This window comes from Hyla sarda, chromosome 3, assembly GCF_029499605.1.
Source record: "Hyla sarda isolate aHylSar1 chromosome 3, aHylSar1.hap1, whole genome shotgun sequence".
Classification (NCBI taxonomy): Eukaryota; Metazoa; Chordata; class Amphibia; order Anura; family Hylidae; genus Hyla; species Hyla sarda.
Genome location: NC_079191.1, coordinates 403,253,548 through 403,262,421, shown reverse-complemented (window position 1 = coordinate 403,262,421; position 8,874 = coordinate 403,253,548).

Below are 8,874 nucleotides of genomic sequence, written 5' to 3'. Positions count from 1 at the left end.
CAGTTTCTATTTTTAATAATAAAACATCTTTCAGAGTCCCTTCTCTGGCTGCCCATATACCCACATGACCACACTGCAACTAATGATTCCCCTCAGCAGTGTAAGTTAACAAGACTATAATGGATCTAATGTCACATCTGGAGATAACTTTGGTGCCATCATTGCTGTTAGATTCTATTTCTTATGGGTTGTTCACACAACCTATTCGATCTTTTTGATGATCTACCTTGTGCAAGGGTAACAAAGAATATGATATAATTTTAATTATATATATATATATATATATATATATATATATAGTCCAATACTTCACTAGCTGTACAGCCAGAGTCAACATGCAGGGGACATCTCGTTTCAAATAATGACATTGTTTATTGAACATTTTTGTAATTCTAAGTTAGTTTATTTATTTAAGTAAGAAGTCTATAATGGGAGCTGCTCTGGATTTTTCGGACACATTTTAATAAAAAAAAATCATATATTTATAGGATACATGATCATCACAAACTTTTTCTTCTGTTGAAGATCATATGCCTGATCTGCATGGGTTCATTCCTTTCCAAAGAGTTGTGAAATTATACAATGTGTCACGCAAGAACGACAACGCAATATGGGTAAGATTGTCCTTATACAATCTTAAATTGGTACTCCCAAAACACGGCTTCCTGATCCCCGACAGCCTGTCTGCCACTGCCTGAGGTGTCCTGGAAGCTGAAAACAAGGAAAGCCAGACTACACTGTTTACACAGTTGTCGGGACAGGACCACGTTTTTAAAGGAAATCTGTCATCAGTGTCACCTGCACTAACCTGTACAGACAGGTACAGACAGGTAGAGCAGATGACACAGATGACAACGATACTTACCTGGTCCCGTTCTGTGCTGTGGTTCTCCGGCAATCCTCTTTGTTATCTTCAGCTCCGGGCCCAACTTGGAGCATGGGCGGAGCTTAGTGACATCACAAAGCCCATGCTCCAAATCGGACCCACATTTGAAGATACCAAGGAGGATTGCCGGAGAACCACAGCACAGAACGGGACCAGGTAAGTATCGTTGTCATCAGTGCCAGCTGCACTACCTGTCTGTACCGAAAGGTTAGTGCAGGTGACACTGATGACAGATTTCCTTTAAAAATGTTATCCTATTTGTTGTAAATAAATTGTATTGAAACATACTTTCTACCCGGGCATACAGCATGTGACATACTCAGTGCTGCTTCCATGTACACACATTGTAATTCACATAGTTTCTTCACGGCGACTGAATTCAATGCAGAGATATTATTACAGACATGGAGCAGACTAAGCACTTGTTTCAATAAACTTTATAAAAAAAAAATAGGTGACACCTTTAACAGCTGGACTTACCAACGAACCTTTAGCATGCGTTCCACAGAGAACTATAGATTTTTTGTATTGTAATTGTTAGTAAAATACTTTGGGATATTAAAAATAATTCATTTATTAATATGCCGTTATATATACATAATTATTTTTATTTCTTGACGATGTATTTAATTAAAAATAAATATATGATGACTGAAAGGAAAAACGTCAAAGAAGTTCGAATGAAACATAAACAGTAATTTGTCAAACCTTCCTCCTGTCCATATGGGAGTAATTCTCATTAAACTGAATTTCTATTGAAATAAATACATAATAGGAAACCATTATTTATATTAAAATAAAACTATATCTCCCCGGTACGAAACTAATTACAGAAATAAAATGAGATCTGGTCACTGCAAAGGCAATAAATGTCCATAGTTTAAAATGTGAAATATGATTGATAAGCCATATGCTGGGATACTAGAGAGCCAACTATTTTATAAGCAAAAAAATAAAAACCGCCATACGGTATCCCTATAGACCTGCACAGTGAAATTATACTGATTTTTCTTTTTTCCAAATTCATTTCCTGGTTAGTAGCAGTAAGAAAAATGTCATTGTTGGCTTCTTACGCACATGTTTAAAAGGAGACTTTAGAACATGATCATACACATATGGTTTAGAAAGACCCGACTTAGAAAGCCGTATGCAAATCCTGCCAAGTCCACAGAAGCCTCAACAATTGTTCATCGGATCCACAGCTTATGGGAAATCAATCTGGTTTTACAATGTAAGAGCACAAATCAGTGTGTTTTACATAAGCGAAATACATTGAGAAGTGGAGCTATAAGGGGGGCAGAGGTGGCGGTCACATCTAGTGAATCGGGGGCTGAAAGTCACATAGGAAGTCAACAATAGTATGATCGGTACATGGGCCAGTTACAGATTTCTCATCAGGGCCCCGGTGCTTTAATTTGGTCATCTGAATCTATTCTTTATAACTGACCATGATTGGCCCTTGGGTGAGATCTGGAAGTTCAAGTTCTAGAGATTTTTGGCTGCAGTGCAGAGTAGACAGAAAAGATTAAACCTACCTCAATAAATACTACTAACACTTCATTAGACTATAATCATATATTTTATGATTGAACAAAATTTTATTCCCCAAAAGTACCCCATAAAAACACATAAACACAAAAGACATGTTATCCAGTGAAATTATTTAATCTGTTATTGTCCCCAGCCTGCCTAAAATAATTAATACTTAAAGGAGTACTAAGTGATAGGGGATAAGATGTCTGATCGCGGGGGTCCCATCGCTTGGGACCCCCGCGATCCCCCTGCTGCACTCAACATTCGTTTAGAGCATCGGGTGTAGTGCCAGAGGCTTGTGACATCACGGCCATGCCCTGCTCGTGATGTCACGGCCATGCCCCCTCAATGCAAGTCTATGGGAGGGGGCATGACAGCCGTCACGCCCCCTCCCATAGACTTGCATTGAGGTGGCATGGCTTTTACGTGACGAGCGGGTCGTGAACATGACAACACTAGCCTCCGCCCCACATCGCCAGTTTTCCGTCAACTTTGCTACGTGCTCCAGATATCTGTGGTGCTACAGCAGAGATTGAGGGGGTTCCCAGTGGCGGGACCTCCACGATCCTTTGGATAGGGAATAAGATGTCTAGGGGTGGAGTACCCCTTTAACTCACCTTCCATCGCTCCCTTGTAGCTCCGGTATCGGGGCACCCAGTCCATGGCCAGTGTCTCTGCTTTCCCCCAAGCTGCAGAGCATACAGTCTACTGCAGCCAGTGATTGGCAAAGCAGCATGGTGATGTCACGTCTACAGCTTCGGACTGCTCTGGTGAAGCAAACTGTAAGTGGAGACCGGAGCTACATGGGAGCGGAGGAAGGTCAAAGTGTTTATTATTTTTGTAGGTAGGCTGGTGGTAGTAACAAATTATATAATTCCACTGTATAACCCCTTTAAAGGAGTACTCCGATGGAAAACAATTTATTTTAAATCAACTGGTGCCAGAAAGTTATACAGTTTGTAAATTACTTATTTTAAAAAATCTTAATCCTTCCAGTACTTATCTCTCCATGTCAGGAACTGTCCAGAGCAGGAGTAAATCCCCATAGCAAACCTTTCCTGCTCTGGACAGTTCCTGACATGGACAGAGGTGTCAGCAGAGAACACTGTGGTCAGACAGAAAAGAAATTCAAAAAGAAAATAACTTTCTCTGTAGTATACAGCAGCTGAAAAGTACTGGATGGATTAAGATTTTTTTATAGAAGTAATTTACAAATCTGTTTAACTTTCTGGCACCAGTTGATTTAAAATAAATATTTTTTTTTTTTTTTTACCGGAGTACCCCTTTAAGGACATGCAATGTAAATGAACAACGCTGCAGCAAGTAACTTTGTGCACAGTGCCTACATTGCAGGGGAGCTCCAGCTGCTATAATGGTGGACATTAGTGATGAGCAGCAGGGGCCATGTTCGAATTCGCAATATTTCGTTAATATATTGAAGATTATTCGTCCTCGGTTCATGAAATTTGCATTGAAAATTCACATAAAAATTCACATGTGAAAAACAAACAAAAAAAGAGAATATTCGTCATTACGAATATATAGCACTATATTCTTAATTTTGACAAAATCGCGAAGTGTCGATATCTGCAGTAAAAATTCGCATTACAAATATTCGTGCTCAGCCCTAGTGGACATTAGAGATCACGCTGATGTCCACCATTAACCCTATGCCATGATCAATGTCGATCATGGTATCTATAGTGAAAATAGAGGAGACGTTGTGTTTGGATGGGCTCATTGGACCCCCAAAATGCAATCGTGGGGGTTTGATGAGCGCAAATGGCCCCCAGAGGTCTCTTACCTTCCTCCAGCGTGCAGATGGATGATCTCCCTGTGCAGTCTGCCGAGCCAGAAGTTCGCCGATAGTACTGATCAGTGCTATGATATTGCATAGTATAAGTACAGTATAAAACAATCTAATAATTGCTATAAATAGTCCCCTATGGGGACTTAAAAAGTGTAAAATAAATATCCTAACTATTAAAATGTTTATGATCTTGCGTAAATGTAAAAAAAAACATACCAAATAGAGATGAGCGAATTTACAGTAAATTCGATTCGTCACAAACTTTTTGGCTCGGCAGTTGATGACTTTTCCTGCATAAATTAGTTCAGCTTTCCGGTGCTCCGGTGGGCTGGAAAGAGTGTGAGAAAAAGATAAATATAGTACGATCAAAATGTTCCTCCAAAACAAAAATGGTATTGATAAAAACTAAAGATCACAGCGCAAAGAATGATCCCACATACAGACACATATATGGAAAAATGAAAAGTTAAAGGGTTCAGAATATGAAAACTAAAAAAATGTTTTCTTTATTTTGTCAAAAAGTTTTAAAAGCAGTACAATAACAGATACGCATGCAAGCATTGTATTGACTTACATAATAATGCGAACACGTCAGTTTTACCATAAAGTGTAACAAGGAAAAACGAACCCCCCCCCCCCCCCCCAAAAAAAAAAAAAAAAGTTGAAATAATTTGTTAAAATTGGAAAAATAAAGGAGGTGTATCACTTGGCTGACTGGTGGCACAACTAAAATGTGTAATGTACCCCGAAGTAAATTCGGCTATGCTAGATCACCTCAGTGTTACCTTGTGTTCGCCCAACTCACTGACGCGTTTCGCTCTGAATTTTCCAGGAGGGGTTAGAGGGAAAAAGACCCTGGTATGTTGGCACAAACACTTCAGATGGATAAACTACAACATCTGGAGATCCACTGCTCTAGTTAATAGTAAGGATGTATTTAATATCTGTTTATGCCCTTAGGGCACTGTTTCCCAACCGGGGTGCCTCCAGCTGTTGCAAATCTACAACTCCCAGCATGCTCGGACAGCCAAAGGCTGCCTTAGGGACTGTAATCATTGGAAACTTAACCCCTTAAGGACTCAGGATTTTTCCGTTTTTGCACTTTCGTTTTTTCCTCCTTACCTTTTAAAAATCATAACCCTTTCAATTTTCCACCTAAAAATCCATATTATGGCTTATTTTTTGCGTCGCCAATTCTACTTTGCAGTGACATTAGTCATTTTACCCAAAAATGCACGGCGAAACGGAAAAAAAAATCATTGTGCGACAAAATCGGAAAAAAAACGCCATTTTGTAACTTTTGGGGGCTTCCATTTCTACGCAGTGCATATTTCGGTAAAAATCACGCCTTATCTTTATTCTGTAGGTCCATACGGTTAAAATGATACCCTGCTTATATAGGTTTGATTTTGTCGCACTTTCATCTTCTGACCCCTATAACTTTTTATTTTTCCACGTACGGGGCGGTATGAGGACTCATTTTTTGCGCCGTGATCTGAAGTTTTTATCGGTATGATTTTTGTTTTGATCGGACTTTTTGATCACTTTTTATTCATTTTTTAATGTTATAAAAAGTGACCAAAATACACTTTTTTGGACTTTGGAATTTTTTTGCGCGTACGCCATTGACCGTACGGCTTAATTAATGATATATTTTTATAGTTCGGACATTTACGCACGCGGCGATACCACATATGTTTATTTATTTATTTTTTTACACTGTTTTATTTTTTTTATGGGAAAAGGGGGGTGATTCAAACTTTTATTAGGGAAGGGGTTAAATGACCTTTATTAACACTTTTCTTTTACATTTTTTTTGCAGTGTTATAGGTCCCATAGGGACCTATAACACTGCACACACTGATCTCCTATGCTGATCACTGGCGTGTATTAACACGCCTGTGATCAGTGTTATCGGCGCTTGACTGCTCCTGCCTGGATCTCAGGCACGGAGCAGTCATTCGTCGATCGGACACCGAAGAGGCAGGTAAGAGCCCTCCCGGTGTCCGATCAGCTGTTCGGGACGCCGCGATTTCACCGCGGCGGTCCCGAACAGCCCGACTGAGCAGCCGGGATACTTTCAGTTTCACTTTAGAAGCGGCGGTCAGCTTTGACCGCCGCTTCTAAAGGGTTAATACCGCACATCGCCGCGATCGGCGATGTGTGGTATTAGCCGCGGGTCCCGGCCGTTGATTAGCGCCGGGACCGACGCGATATGATGCGGGATCGCGGCGCGATCCCGCTTCATATCGCGGGAGCCGGCACAGGACGTAAATATACGTCCTGCGTCGTTAAAGGGGTTATCAAGGGAAAAAAAAAAATTTTTATATATCAACTGGCTCCAGAAAGTTAAACAGATTTGTAAATTACTTCTATTAAAACATCTTAATCCTTTCAGTACTTATGAGCTGCTGAAGTTGAGTTGTTCTTTTCTGTCTAAGTGTTCCCTGATGACACCTGTCTTGTGAACTGTCCAGAGTAGAAGCAAATCCCCATAGCAAACCTCTTTTGTGCAGTTCCCAAGACAAACAGAGATGTCAGCAGAGAGCACTGTTGTCAGACAGAAAAGAACAACTCAACTTCAGCAGCTAATAATTATTGGAAGATTAAGCTTTTTTAATAGAAGTAATTTACAAATCTGTTTAAATTTCTGGAGCCAGTTGATATAAAGAAAAAAAAGTTTTTTCCTGGATAACCCCTTTAAAATTCCCAGTTATTGTTGAAATATTTCTGTAGGTTAGGAGATAAAACAGATTAAAACTGCCTCGTAGCTGGTGGTTGTTTGTAAGGTTATAAAAATTCCACATTTAAGTTCAATAGTTGTAGAGGCCAGGCTGAGCTGCAGCATGCATGCCACCTGGCTCCCCTCTCTGAGGGTCTTCCAGCACTGAGCATTGTATATAAATTATGCAATGCAGGGAGGGGTGGGGGAGGGAGCAGTCATGCATGCTGCAGCTCAATACGGCCTCTACGACTCTTAAGCTTAAATGGGCACTGTCAGAATCTGCCAATACATCTTGGCAAAACAAGAACCATTCTAATATACTTCATTAAAAATAATTATCTTCTTTTCATAGAAATCATGGCTTATAGAAAAAAAGACCTCTAGAGGTCCCTATACCTCCCAGAAGATAATACTGTCCAGCTGCAACATCATCTTTGCCCCAGCGGAAGCACAGGCTGGGACAAACTCCAGGAAGTGAAGTTGGGACTAGCAATCCACTGTGCTCACTCCTGTCCTGTCTGAAAACAAAGAGGAGGGGGTTACAGAGCAGCCTGCAGTCATTGGATAAAGAGACCCAGCACAGCACAGTAGACTCAGGGAGGAAGTGAATACATGGTGAGTGAGGGCAGTAGACTCAGGGAGGAAGTGAATACATGGTGAGTGAGGGCGGGCTCAGTGCTTGCCTCAGACACGCCCCTTCCTGAGCAGTGGATTTCAGAATAAGTGAGCAGAAGATCAGAGGGATTTGTGAGAAAAATACAGAAGCTATATACATAAAAAATTTAAAGAATCTGCATGACCTAGTGAGTAACATATAGAAGCATTGTTTTTTTTCTGTGATATAATGCTTTAAAAGTAGAACTTGATTTTATAACTTTGTAAACAGCCGTCAGCTAAGAGACAGGTATCATTTGTTTTATCGCCCTATTAGCCATTAGTGTTGCTCGTGAATATTCGCAATGTGAATTTTATTCGCGAATATCGCATATTCGTGAATTCGCGAATATTCGCGAATATAGCACTATATATTCGCAATTACGAATATTTTTTTTTTATATATATTTTTTTCACAGTACACATCACAGTGATCATCCCTCTCTGCTTCCAGCTTGTGTGGTGTACAGAAGGCTCTAATACTACTGTGTGAGACTGGCGTGCAAATTTTCGCATATTCAAATTTTCGCATACGCTAATTTTTGTATATGCGAATTTTCCCATATGCGATTTTTTGCATATGCGAAAATATTCTGCAAATATTACGAATATGCAAATTTAGCGAATATATGACAAATATTTGTCCATATATTCACGAAATATCGCGAATTCGAATATGGCCTATGCCGCTCAACACTATTAGCCATCCCCCCTCAGACGCTGCACTAGGTATAACACACTGTATTAGTTTTGCTGTAATGTTCCTTTAATTCCTACTAATCAGATATGAGTTATCCACCATCTCCTTCTCACCAGGAGACATAATTGAGATGTTAACCTCTTTAGTGCTGTATGTAAATGCGCATCTGTACCACAGCTGGAACGCAAGTATTGGGCAATCCATCATCTATGGCAAGAGAGCAAATGATTAGCCATCAATCAGGATAGCAGAGATGATGTCTGCTGGGTAGCGCCCGTCTTCCTCACTCACATGTAATTTCTCAATACTTGATAATGAGGTTATATTAATGGAATTAAATAAGTGAAGGAATCCTCCTGACAGCCAGCACTCTCCCGGGAGGATCAGCGATTGTACCACTTACAATTATTATAAAATGACTGGTGAAATGTAATTAAGCTTGAGAGGCCTAATTCTAATGAACTAGTGAAATATACAGTACGATAAAAAGGGGTAACCATCCTGTGCTTAAATATTAGCAGAACCTAAAGACTGCCATACAAATAAATAATAAAAATAATACTATT